The sequence below is a fragment of the Salvelinus alpinus genome, chromosome 34 (genome assembly GCF_045679555.1).
Source record: "Salvelinus alpinus chromosome 34, SLU_Salpinus.1, whole genome shotgun sequence".
Lineage (NCBI taxonomy): Eukaryota > Metazoa > Chordata > Actinopteri > Salmoniformes > Salmonidae > Salvelinus > Salvelinus alpinus.
In genome coordinates this window covers 26,049,651-26,064,335 of record NC_092119.1, presented here as the reverse complement: position 1 = coordinate 26,064,335, position 14,685 = coordinate 26,049,651, and positions in this window count along the sequence as shown.

Below are 14,685 nucleotides of genomic sequence, written 5' to 3'. Positions count from 1 at the left end.
GGTACCCAAAAATGTCTGCAGAATTAAATGTCCCGAAGAACACAGTGGCCTCCATCATTCTTAAATGGAAGAAGTTTGGAACCACCAAGACTCTTCCTAGAGCTGGCCGCCTGGCCAAACTGAGCAATTGGGGCAGAAGGGTCTTGGTCAGGGAGGTGACCAAGAACCCGATGGTCACTCTGACATAGCTCTAGAGTTCTTCTGTGGAGATAGGAGAACCTTCCAGAAGGACAACCATCTCTGCAGCACTCCACCAATCAGGCCTTTATGGTAGAGTGACCAGACGGAAGCCACTCTTCACTAAAAGGCACATGACAGCCCACTTGGAGTTTGCCAATTGCCAAAAGGCCCCGAAAGACTCTCAGACCATGAGAAACAAGATTTGGATGAAACCAAGATGGAACTCTTTGGCCTGAATGCCAAACGTCACGTCTGGAGGAAACCTGGCACCATGCCTACGGTGAAGCATGGTGGTGGCAGCATCATGCTGTGAGGTTGTTTTTCAGCACCAGGGACTGGGAGACTAGTCAGGATTGAGTCAAAGATGAACGGAGAAAAGTACAGAGATTCCTTGCGAAAACCTGCTCCAGAGCGCTCAGGACCTCAGACTGGTGCGAAGGTTCACCTTCCAACAGAACAACGACCCTAAGCACACAGCCAAGACAACGCAGGAATGGTTGATGTGCTTATTGATTGTGACCTGCGGATGCCTTGTTCATCTTGCCCGGGCAGAGACTAAAATGTGAGCTTGTTTTTCCCAGTTTTTTTTTTTTTTTTTTAATTTTGTTCACACCTACATAAAATGATTATTATTCATTTTTTATTTTAAAGCATTGTAAACTTTTTATTTTTGGTCCAGTGGATGGTTCGGTCTGTGGCCATGACAGTCTGTGAGTGGTTGCATTTCTCCACCCCTATCCCTTGACTGTTTACAGGAACAATGGTGAGGTGTTTGCTCTGTCCCTGTACTATAGATTGCACTTTAACCGTTGTAGCCATCTGCCTGGTGTGTTTATCTTGTCTAAAGTATGGTATCTTTAAAGGTATTTTTTTTTATGTACACTGCTCAAAACAATAAAGGGAACACTTAAACAACACAATGTAACTCCGAGTCAATCACACTTCTGTGTAATCAAACTGTCCACTTAGGAAGCAACACTGATTGACAATAAATTTCACATGCTGTTGTGCAAATGGAATAGACAACAGGTGGAAATTATAGGCAATTAGCAAGACACCCCCAATAAAGGACTGGTTCTGCAGGTGGTGACCACAGACCACTTCTCAGTTCCTATGCTTCCTGGCTGATGTTTTGGTCACTTTTGAATGCTGGCGGTGCTTTCACTCTAGTGGTAGCATGAGACAGCGTCTACAACCCACACAAGTGGCTCAGGTAGTGCAGCTCATCCAGGATGGCACATCAATGCGAGCTGTGGCAAGAAGGTTTGCTGTGTCTGTCAGCGTAGTGTCCAGAGCATGGAGGCGCTACCAGGAGACAGGCCAGTACATCAGGAGACGTGGTGGAGGCCGTAGGAGGGCAACAACCCAGCAGCAGGACCGCTACCTCCGCCTTTGTGCAAGGAGGAGCAGGAGGAGCACTGCCAGAGCCCTGCAAAATGACCTCCAGCAGGCCACAAATGTGCATGTGTCTGCTCAAACGGTCAGAAACAGACTCCATGAGGGTGGTATGAGGGCCCGACGTCCACAGGTGGGGGTTGTGCTTACAGCCCAACACCGTGCAGGACGTTTGGCATTTGCCAGAGAACACCAAGATTGGCAAATTCGCCACTGGCGCCCTGTGCTCTTCACAGATGGAAGCAGGTTCACACTGAGCACATTTATGACAGACGTGACAGAGTCTGGAGACGCCGTGGAGAACGTTCTGCTGCCTGCAACATCCTCCAGCATGACCGGTTTGGCGGTGGGTCAGTCATGGTGTGGGGTGGCATTTCTTTGGGGGGCCGCACAGCCCTCCATGTGCTCGCCAGAGGTAGCCTGACTGCCATTAGGTACCGAGATGAGATCCTCAGACTCCTTGTGAGACCATATGCTGGTGCGGTTGGCCCTGGGTTCCTCCTAATGCAAGACAATGCTAGACCTCATGTGGCTGGAGTGTGTCAGCAGTTCCTGCAAGAGGAAGGCATTGATGCTATGGACTGGCCCGCCCGTTCCCCAGACCTGAATCCAATTGAGCACATCTGGGACATCATGTCTCGCTCCATCCACCAATGCCACGTTGCACCACAGACTGTCCAGGAGTTGATCATTTTTGTGTGATTTTGTTGTCAGCACATTCAACTATGTAAAGAAAAAAGTATTTAATAAGAATATTTCATTCATTCAGATCTAGGATGTGTTATTTTAGTGTTCCCTTTATTTTTTTGAGCAGTGTATTATTTGTATTTTTTTCTAGTTGAGTATATTATTTATATTGCTTTGTGTTGTCTTGTCTCTGTGTGTATGTGTGTAAAACTTAATAAACAGAGTTTTCAAGAAAATAGCTGTGCAGCGACGCTCCCCATCCAGCCTGACAGAGCTTGAGAGGATCTGTAGAGAAGAATGGAAGAAACTCCCCAAATACAGGTGTGCCAAGCTTGTAGCGTCATACCCAAGCAGACTCGAGGCTGTAATCGCTGCCAAAGGTGCTTCAACAAAGTACTGACTAAAGGGTCTGAATACATATGTAAATGTGATTTTTCAGTTTGGCAAAAAATCTAAAAAACTGTTTTTTCTTCGTCATTAGGGGGTATTGTGTGTCTATTGATCAGGGGAAAAAACAATGTAATACGTTTTAGAATAAGGCTGTAACCTAACAAAATGTGGAAAAAGTCAAGGGGTCTAAATACTTTCTGAAGGCACTATCTTGGCAATGGCGAAATGCTCACTAACAGGGATGTAAGCACATTTGTGTACAACATTTACGAGAAATAAAGTTTTAATGCATTTGGAAAATTTCGGGGATATTTTATTTCAGCTCATGAAACATGGGACCAACAATTTACATGTTGTATTTATATTTTTGTTCAGTATAGTTGGTCATAATGGTCTTAATACTAATACTAAGCCTGATAAACATACTGTATCTGAAAAGTGTTCCATAGGTTTTCAAAAAAATACGGTGGACACCTCCATGAAAAATCTGTATGATTTATATTACAACTTTGCATACAATAACAATAAGTCCTGAGCCCTCTGATGCTGAAGGGATAGGGGGTTGCTTAAGGGCAGGGGTCTCCAACCCTGTTCCTGGAGAGCTTTCGTCCTGTAGGTTTTCGCTCCAACCCCAGTTGTAACTAACCTGATTCAGCTCATCAACCAGCTAATTATAAGAATCAGGAGCGTTAGATTTGGGTTGGACCGAAAACCTACAGGACGGTAGCTCTCCAGGAACAGGGTTGGAGAGCCCTGCTTCAGGGTCTATTTTTGTGGGTAATGCCAGAGGGGAACTGGACCATGGTTGTAGAGCAGCTTTTTCCCATAGATAATGATATAAATACGGTCCAAATAGCAGATACAGACATCGGATCATTGGTCATAGGGACAATCCAAACAAAATATAAAAGAGGGAACTGCTTGGTCACTCATCTCATAAGACAATTAGTAAGTGTCACACGACCATCTTACTACTACTACTTACTTACAGTGAATGCCTGTCAAATCCACAGATCATAAGCCACATTATTTCTAAATGTGAAGTATGATTGAATTCTTACATTTCTCACTCAATTGCATATTTTAAACTGAATCAGAGGTGATTTGTGAGTGGTCTCTCAGTTTGAGGATGTCAAACACTCCTGGTCAGTTGATTAGATAAGCCTGACTCCAACAGTGCTGCAGTGTTCTTCCTGCTGATTGGCTCTCCCAACAGGCAAACACGTGGCCTCCGTACATCCATATTTTGTATGCGAGGTGATAGGAATTTTAGTTCGGAAAGAGATTGATTTCCAAGCCCTCTGTAAATTATAATTGATTGGTTTTGTGATGAAAAGCAAATAACTGTTTGCCCCTGCCAAAAGGCTAGGGCACACACTTCACACAGGCTGTTATGAGATTATTCTTGACCATTCACCAAGGATGATAACCAAACAGGTACAGTAGAAACTATTGCTATATCTCTGTTGTAAAAACATCCCGTCAGCCAACCTCGTTGCCATTTCTCTTTCAATCCCCATTATCTTTGTTTTTCTCTTACCAGTTAGTGTCCACTAAGTGTACTCCTAACCCTTTCCCAGATTTAAGTTCCATCCATGATGAGTTATGGCTGCCTGTATAAGAGCTGTAATAGAAAATAGATTTTTGCAGCTACTGCGAGTGTCCCGTACCGATTCCCAAACACATTATCAGTTCACTAACATCATTACACAGCCATTATAAAACAACTCAGCTCCTCCACTTCACACACTGCTGCACACACAGCAGGGCATCAGGGTCGGGTGCTGCTGGTGACCCGCTGATATAAAGAATGCAAGAGAGACGCTATGGTATGATCTCATGCAGCTGAACACTGATAGTCTTTTCTCAGATCTTATGGACCCTCTTCCAGCTGAGGGCTCCGAGGCCTCCAGGACACATCCAAGCAGGGCAGGGACATAACACTGGGTTAATACGCAGGGCTGCATTATATTAGCTCAGTGATCAGGGAGGGGCACCGGCTTGGCGGAAATGTGATAAGATCATGGCTCTGCAGCAGGGGGGGCATGGTGGTGGTGTGATCTGTGACTCCTGGCCTGGTTGATCCCTATGATCTAGTGACAGCGAAGGCTACCTGGTGACAAAGGTGAAGGGGAGGAGTAGCAAGGTGGTGCTCCTGATTCTGCAGAGAACTGCAGTCATATTTCACCACATTCTTATCGCTCTATCATGATGGGGAGCTCACACATGCACACATATATTTGAGAGGTGGAATGGCGATTGGGTTGTCTGTGTGTATTATCAGTAGTCAGTTCTCAAGGGTTGTCAGTTTTTCTCGAGGTCAGAGTCGATGCTTTGTTCTCTGCGGAACAGACGTCATGGCTAGCCTGTCAGCTGAGCAGGATGGCGTTGACTCTGTTTTCTACTCAGAAAATGTCACATTTATTCTCCACAACTGGAACATTGCCAAACTATGCCCAGTGTAATATACAGTATTCGTTTACTGCGGATCAAGAATAGCACCAAACTTTTCCTTTTTATTAAAATGATCTCTATGTTACTGTAACAACTGAAAACAATGAAACTGACCATCATGGTCCACCATTTTACTTTCGTTTCCAGGAGCACACCACAAAACTTCCACATGCTGCATGTTCCTCAGCACAAGAATAGAAAGCCAAATGACTTATTAGCCATGGGTTGTATGGAACATTTGTCTGCAACAACTTTGGAAATAATGTGACAGATTTGAAGTATAAACAGGTCACACAGAGGAGCTCTTCTATAGAGGACTACTGGGCCGTCATAATCTCAATGAGTCCTAATGAAAATAACAAGACAGTTCATTGAGTAGGGCTATAAAAGATTATGGTGCCCTGTGTTGGACAAACATATCTGTTATTATATGTACTCTGACTGCCTGGGCGTACAGGCTACCCAGTCATACAGTTTGGAAAGATAATATATTACCAATGTATTTTTCCTTTGGTTCCTAGGTCAGTGTTTTACATGACATATTTGACTATCACACATAAAACAGGAAACATGTTGTTATAAAGGCCTCATGCCAGGCAAATAGCTTGCCAATGATGTCATAGGAATTATGGTTGGACGTTGTACTCTTCAGGAGGAAAAGTCATAAAGCTCATATCAAACATGAGCCTTGTGTCACACACGCCCACTCACTATCAGCTTAATCACCAGGTTTTAAAAGCTTTGTTTGAATGGGACCAACTTTCAGCCCACTACTGTGGTTGCCACTGGTCTTTATAAAAAAGGGCATTTGCCCTCCTAACTTCTGACTGGTAAGGTCTATGATTATTTGTATGCAAGGACGTTGGTACTGTTCTATACCCCCTGACATCCATATAGCTAGCCTGTGGCTGTGGCAGCCCATTCCTCTCTGATGGATGTTGTGCACACGGTTTACTGTGTGCCTGTTTTAGTGCTGGACAGTCTCATACTCTCTCACAACATCTGTGTCCAACCCCTGAGGAAAATACAAATAATTACATTGGGGAATAAGACGCCTCACAAGTCCTCAACTGGCAGCTTCATTAAATATTACCCGGAAAACACCAGTCTCAACGTCAACAGTGAAGAGGCGACTCCGGGATGCTGGCCTTCTAGGCAGAGTTGCAACGAAAAAGCCATATCTCAGACTGGCCAATAAAAAGATTAAGATGGGCAAAAGAATACAGACACTGGACAGAGGAACTCTGGCTAGAAGGCCAGCATCACCGGAGTCACCTCTTCACTGTTGACTTTGAGACTGGTGTTTTGCGGGTACTATTTAATGAAGCTGCCAGTTGAGGACTTGTGAGGTGTCTGTTTCTCAAACTAGACCCTCTAATGTACTTGTCCTCTTGCTCAGTTGTGCACCGGGTCCTCCCACTCTTTCTATTCTGGTTAGGGCCAGTTTGCGCTGTTCTGTGAAGGGAGTAGTACACAGCGTTGTACGAGATCTTCAGTTTCTTGGCAGTTTCTCGCATGGAATAGCCTTAATTTCTCAGAACAAGAATAGACTGACGAGTTTCAGAAGAAAGTAGTTTGTTTCTGGCCATTTTGAGTCTGTAATCGAACCCACAAATGCTGATGCTCCAGATACTCAACTAGTCTGAAGAAGGCCAGTTTTATGGATTCTTTAATCAGAACTACAGTTTTCAGCTGTGCTAACGTAATTGCAAAAGGGTTTTCTAATGATCAATTAGCCTTTTAAAATGATAAACTTGGATTAGCTAACACAACGTGCCATTGGAACACAGGAGTAATGGTTGCTGATACTGGGGCTCTGTACGCCTATGTAGATATTCCATTTAAAAAATCAGCCGTTTCCAGCTACAATAGTCATTTACAACATTAACAATGTCTACACTGCCTTTCTGATCAATATGATGTTATTTAATGGACAAAAAATGTGTTTTTCTTTAAAAAACAAGGACATTTCTAAGTGACCCCAAACTTTTGAACGGTAGTGTATAATTGGTCGTTGGCCCCCTAGCGGCCAGGGGCCCAAAGCAACTACTTATGTCGCTTATGCCTGAAGCCGGCCCTGGTCGTCCTTCATATAGTGACCCTTGTCCCCACCTACCTACAACTCCTGGCTGCACAAGATCTGTTGATATGATAAGACAGTGGTTGGTGGACTTTAGACTGCTGTTTTAATATAGCATTCGCTCCAGGCAGCTCCTCCCATGCTACTGCATTTACGAGAAAGTCTACCACAGGTGAAGTCTGAAGGGCATCCACAAACTGCACGTAACGGTTTTAAATACTGCTTCATACAATAAGTCAGGTAACCAGTGTGGTCCATCCAGCCTTACACATCTCATCTGAGACAGCTATGTAGACATGAATGTGTAAGTCACTGAGTCATGGGAACTTAGAGCATCAGCCACTTCTCTGTTCTCAGAAAAGAGACACAGAGACAAACTCTGACAGATTCCATACTGAGACAGCTAACCCCCTGCTTAGAACAGAACCACCATTTGCCTAGCATGAGGGTTGGGCTGAAGGATTTTATTTTATTTCTCCATTTGAACAGAAAGCAAGGTGTGTCACATTCCTCTAAGTATTCCTAGACAGACAGTAGGCTATGACAGTGTCCAGCAGAATGTGCTGGAGGGCAGGCAAACACAGTAGAGAGGGAAGAGGATCTGAAACCTTTCCATATCTTTTGAGACAAATGAGAACATTTCAGGTTGGGGGAACAATGGCCCATGACATACAGTAGCTAACACATCAAGACACTGTTGCCTTCTCCATTCCAAAGCACTCTCTGTCCAAGGTGAAAGGGTTGCCCTGGCCTGACAGTCATAGGAATGCCACGATGATCGACTGCCACCTAGAGCATGAATGAAGATAAGACACTGCTCAAATGCCAGTTAGTGTAAATAGGTGTGGCATGTCTTCTATGTGCTCTCAGCCTTGAGCATGTTTTAAGGGAACTGAGAGTGTAGGGCTTGGTTTAAGTATTGCTGCTAAAACCAGGGGAAGTTCTATTTACAAATGTTTCAAACATAGATTGATGCTCACCAGAGTGTAAACACAGCAAAACATGCAGTAGAAGCAAGACAGACTGTGTAAAGCCACTGAACATAAGTGTTTAGTCCACTCTCTACCCCATTACCTCACAGGACAGTTATGCTGTGGTAGATAATGCCAAGCTCTTTTGTCAAATGGAATTATGCATAGTTCATGCTTGCTCTGTTTTGAAGGGGGATTTAATTATGTGTGTACTGATGTGTGTAATTTGATTCCTTGAAGTGGGGGTGATCGAGGGATGGGCAGAAGTACATTTGTGGGAGTGGAAGAACAGAACCACATCCACAGTGCAAACAAGGGCCAGCTTCCATGGAGGAGTGAGTCATTCCCATTGCTGTGGCAAGCAGCCAACTGCTGCACTCCCATCATTTCAGGGACTAGCAGTTCTGTCCGGAGATTACTCCGATCAGTGAACCGGGTTACAACAGACATCAGCAGTCCCAGTTGTTCTAGATAGTGTCTGGCTGCCCTGCTGCTGGATGGGTTATGTACATTTCATTTTAAATCAGAGCAGAATCTCCTCCCTCCAGCTTCCCCACTCTCCTCCAGTCTGTTCGCTGTGACCTCACCGTGGGTGGTGTAATCATCTCTGTAAACCCAAAGAATTTCTCACAGGGACCATGTGGGGGGTGAATGAATTTCACAGCTGTTGTTCACAGCTGTTGAGTTACGTGTTTATTTGGCGAGGTTCGGAGCAAACTCAACTCACCATTACTTACTTACAGACAGATGCGGCGCGGACCCGGGCCAATGAAGGGAATTCACTGGATGATCATGGAACCTCGTTACCCAGGGACCTCCCCGGCTGTCTGCCTATACAGAATCATAATACATTGTATCTATATAGCTAGCCAAGCGCCTTTCTCAATTTGTTTAGAAACACAGAGAGCAAACCAACAGAGCACCCACACACTACCCATCCAAGTTTAATACAAAAAGATGGAGAGAAGAAGAGCTGAGACGAACAGTGATGAAGGGGGAAGGACAATGTGTTTATGTGTGGATGGTTATGTCATCCAGCAGGGTCTCTATGTAAGCATGAGTAATGGTGCAGAAGGGAAGAATGTTATGTAACCTGGCCTTCCTACAAAGAGCCCACCACTAGGAGAGTACTGACCCTGGGAAGGGGTTGGAGGGAGGAGCAAAGGGAGGGAGACGGGGATTGATTAGACTAAGCAGCTAGCAATGCTTAAATCACATCAGGAGACGACTTTTGAGATCTTGGAAAAATCTAAGGAATTCAGACTTTTTAAAGTAGTGACCCTTTAACGCAGGTTTACAGGCACCTAGCACTATTGTTTGATTAGCAGTGTTTCTGTAGCACATGGGATGTTGTTTGCAAAATAAATGGCCACTGGATTGACGCAAATAATCATGATAGCATTCTGATAAGTAGGCATTGGCTACTTGGTAGCTAGTTAACATTTATTATACAACGGGTGGGTCTAATCCTGAATGTTGACTGGTTAAAATTGCATTCCAGCCGGTGTCTATTCCACAAGTTAACACTGGCTAAATCTATGACATTAAAATGCCTAGCGGAGATTTGTATAAAACCTTACTGTCCATCTCTCCGACATTTGCAACATTGTTTCAAAATTCAAATTAGACTTCCTCTCGGGCCTAACACCACAATGCCGTTATATCCTCCGAACACTCTACAAAACACTCTTCCATTCTACAAAAAGATGGTTAGGCCTAACATTAGCATCACTAGATTTAAATGTTTGAAACCTGGATGTTTTACTTCATATTATGAGGCACATCTTACCTTGCTTCAAAGTAGCCTATAGCCAAAATCCCACCATAGAAACGTGGGGGCAAGTTTTTGCTATATAAAGACTCATTATGTTCTCCTCTCTCTTCTAATGGTTTTCTTTCAACTTTATTTCATTGTCTAGCAGCAACGGCATTATCCTAATCATATTAGCAACCCATGGTAGTTATTGCATTTTTAAACCCCCCCTATTTCTTACGGATATTTCCATATTTTCCAGCAAATTGCATTTTGGAACATTCACGCGTAGGTTTACTGCCATGTGTATATTGCTGCGGCTAAATTGTTAAAGAATTTAAGATTATTAACATTTTAAGCTAAACATTACGATCTGTTCAATCAGTCATATTAATTGATACGGCGTATACCTCCACTACACTACTTTGATACGTATCAGTGGGGATTAAGAAGTGAGTATATGCAATGTCCACTGACAAATGTGTGGATATACGGCGTATACCTGCATATACCCTCCACAACCATTGGACATACTCATGAGTAGATATCAAAAGGTGCATGTAAACATCTTATATAAACATTGTCATTAATAGGTTACACAGTGTTCACGTGTAGCAGCAGTGATCCGTGCTGTGAGGCACCGCAGGGTGCAATTGATATGTGTGAGAGGGCCTCGCCCTGATTAACAGCACACACAAACAAACAAACAAACAAACAAACAATCTCTCTCTCGCTCTCGCTCTCTGGACGTTGACAGGGTGTGTCTGCGGGGCCTGTTATCTAGCGCTCTCTAGTGGTCATACGTAGGAACAGTTGTGCCTTATGGCCACAGCTCACTGTAATTACAGTGGAAAGATATAAAACACTTGGCACACTACCTATGAAATAACCCAGTGTTGAAGCTGGCAGGAACTCTAAACATGCTTGCCTTGCAGAACAAATAGTCTACACTGTACTGATACTGTACTGCAGGTAATGGAGCGTGAGCTCATGCTGAGAGAGACCCTGTCATGTGAAGGGTCATGACTTGATCAGCTGTTCTGGCAGTCAGTGCTCTGGGACAGATGGACAGGGTGCAGGGGTTTACGTTTGGAAGTGTTCCGTGGCCAGTCTGTCTGTTCCTCTCAGAGTTCTGCTTTCTGAGTCAATGCTCTGAAAAGCCTCTATTTTATGGACTTTTAATATAGACCTCTGGGGGCTTTTCTGAAATCCAACAGCCAGTGTGTGTGTGTGTTGGGGTCAAGGACCCTGACGTCTTGATGAAGTGTTGGGCTGGGAGGTCTCTCGGACTGGGGTTCCACATCACCAACAAACTAACATGGTCCAAGCACACCAAGACAGTCGTGAAGAGGGCACGGCAAAACCAATCCCCCCTCAGGAGACTGAAAAGATTTGAAAAGGGTCCTCAGATCCTCAAAAGGTTTTACAGCTGCACCATCGAGAGCATCCTGACGGGTTGCATCAAATCAAATCTATTTATATAGCCCTTCTTACATCAGCTGATATCGCAAAGTGCTGTACAGAAACCCAGCCTAAAACCCCAAACAGCAAGCAATGCAGGTGTAGAAGCACGGTGGCTAGGAAAAACTCCCTAGAAAGGCCAAAACCTAGGAAGAAACCTAGAGAGGAACCAGGCTATGAGGGGTGGCTAGTCCTCTTCTGGCTGTGCCGGGTGGAGATTATAACAGAACATGGCCAAGATGTTCAAATGTTCATAAATGACCAGCATGGTCAAATAATAATAATCACAGTAGTTGTCGAGGTTGCAACAAGTCAGCACCTCAGGAGTAAATGTCAGTTGGCTTTTCATAGCGATCATTAAAAGTATCTCTACCGCTCCTGCTGTCTCTAGAGAGTTGAAAACAGCAGGTCTGGGACAGGTAGCACGTCCGGTGAACAGGTGAGGGTTCCATAGCCGCAAGCAGAACAGTTGAAACTGGAGCAGCAACACGGCCATGTGGACTGGGGACAGCAAGGAGTCATCATGCCAGTTAGTCCTGAGGCATGGTCCTAGGGCTCAGGTCCTCCGAGAGAGAGAAAGAGAGAGAGAATTAGAGAGAGCATACTTAAATTCACACAGGATAAGACAGGAGAAATATTCCAGATATAACAGACTGACCCTAGCTCCCCGACACAAACTACTGCAGCATAACTACTGGAGGCTGAGACAGGAGGGGTCAGGAGACACTGTGGCCACATCCGATGATACCCCCGGACAGGGCCAAACAGGCAGGATATAACACCACCCACTTTGCCAAAGCACAGCCCCACACCACTAGAGGGATATCTTTAACCACCAACTTACCATCCTGAGACAAGGACGAGTATAGCCCACAAAGATCTCCGCCACGGCACAACCCAAGGGGGGGCGCCAACCCAGACAGGAAGATCACGTCAGTGACTCAACCCACTCAAGTGACGCACCCCTCCTAGGGACGGCATGGAAGAGCACCAGTAAGCCAGTGACTCAGCCCCTGTAATAGGGTTAGAGGCAGAGAATCCCAGTGGAGAGAGGGGAACCGGCCAGGCAGAGACAGCAAGGGCGGTTCGTTGCTCCAGAACCTTTCCGTTCACCTTCACACTCCTGGGCCAGATCACACTCAATCATATGACCTACTGAAGAGATGAGTCTTCAGTAAAGACTTAAAGGTTGAGACCGAGTCTGCGTCTCTCACATTGGTAGGCAGACCATTCCATAAAAATGGAGCTCTGTAGGAGAATGCCCTGCCTCCAGCTGTTTGCTTAGAAATTCTAGGGACAATTAGGAGGCCTGCGTCTTGTGACCGTAGCATACGTGTAGGTATGTACGGCAGGACCAACTCGGAAAGATAGCTAGGAGCAAGCCCATGTAATGCTTTGTAGGTTAGCAGTGAAACCTTGAAATCAGCCCTTGCCTTAACAGGAAGCCAGCGTAGGGAGGCTAGCACTGGAGTAATATGATACATTTTTTGGGTTCTAGTCAGGATTCTAGCAGCTGTATTTAGCACTAACTGAAGTTTATTTAGTGCTTTGTACGGGTAGCCGGAAATTAGAGCATTGCAGTAATCTAACCTAGAAGTAACAAAAGCATGGATACATTTTTCTGCATAATTTTTGGACAGAAAGTTTCAGATTTTTGCAATGTTACGTAGATAGAAAAAAGCTGTCCTTGAAACAGTCTTGATATGTTCGTCAAAAGAGAGATCAGGGTCCAGAGTAACGCCGAGGTCCTTCACAGGTCCATCACTGCCTGGTATGGCAGTTGCTCGGCCTCCAACCGCAAGGCACTACAGAGGGTAGCGTGTACGGCCCAGTACTTCACCGGGGCCAAGCTTCCTGACATCCAGGACCTCTATTCCAGGCGGTGTCAGAGGAAGGCCCTAAAAATTGTCAAAGACTCCAACCACCTTAGTCATAGACTGTTCTCTCTGCTACCGCACGGCAAGCGGTACCGGCGCACCAAGTCTAGGTCCAAGAGGCTCCTAAACAGCTTCTACTACCAAGCCATAAGACTCCTGAACAGCTAACAGCTAACAGTCAAATGGCTACCGAGACTATTTGCACCCCCCCCCCCCCCTGCTGCTACTCTGTTATTATCTATGCATAGTCACTTTAATAACTCTACCTAGATGTACATATTACCTCAATACCGGTGCCCCCAAACATTGACTCTGTACCGGTACCCCCTGTATATAGCCCCGCTATTGTTATTTACTGCTGGCCTTTAATTATTCTTATCTCTTAATTGTTTTAGGTATTTTCTTAAAACTGAATTGTTGGTTAAGGGCTTGAAAGTAAGCATTTCACTGTAAGATCTACCCGTTGTCTTCGGCATGTGACAAATAACATTTGATTTGATAATCACATTTTTACTCTTGAACTTATTTAGGCTTGACATAACAAAGGGGTTGAATACATATTACCTTAATTACCTCGACGTCTCCAGAGTGGCATGGTGGTCTAAGGAACTGCATCGCAGTGCTAGCTGTGCCACTAGAGATCCTGGTTAGAGTCCAGGCTCTGTCACAGCTGGCCGCGACCGGGCAGCCCTCAATTGGCCTAGCGTCGTCCGGGTTAGAGGAGGGTTTAGCCAGGGATGTTCTTGTCCCATCGCTCTCTAGCGACTCCTGTGATGGGCCGGTCGCAACGCACGCTGACACGGTCGCCAGGTGTACGGTGTTTCCTCCGACACATTGGTGCGGCTGGCTTCTGGGTTAAGCAGGCATTGTGTCAGAAGCAGTGCGATGGGACAAGAACAGTGCGGCTTGGCTGGGTTTCGGAGGATGCACGGCTCTCGACTTCGCCTCTCTCTCTCTATAGCCCCGCTATTGTTATTTTACTGCTGCTCTTTAATTATTTGTTATTCTTACCTCTTAATTTTTGGGGGGTATTTTCTTAAAACTGCATTGTTGGTTAAGGGCTTGTAAGCTTTTCACCTGTTGTATTCAGCGTATGTGACAAATACAATTTGATTTAGTTAGATTAATATATAATGAATTAGTTATTTATTAATATAGTTATTGATTATGATATTTCTTCTTGAAGGTTAACAGATTCCAGTTATGGAGTTTTTTTTTTATACCCGTCTACTCATATGATAGTGCTGTCATGGGAACGGCATGATCCAGAAATAAAATGAAGGAAAAAAAGGTCTTTACACAAATAGACTCAGGACATCCCCCTCCAAAATAAAGAGGGTAATAAAAAGTCTAACAAACCTATTATTAAAGCATTCACACATCATTTCAACCTCAGTGTGCTTTTGTACACGTGCATCTTGTATGAAAAACACAGCA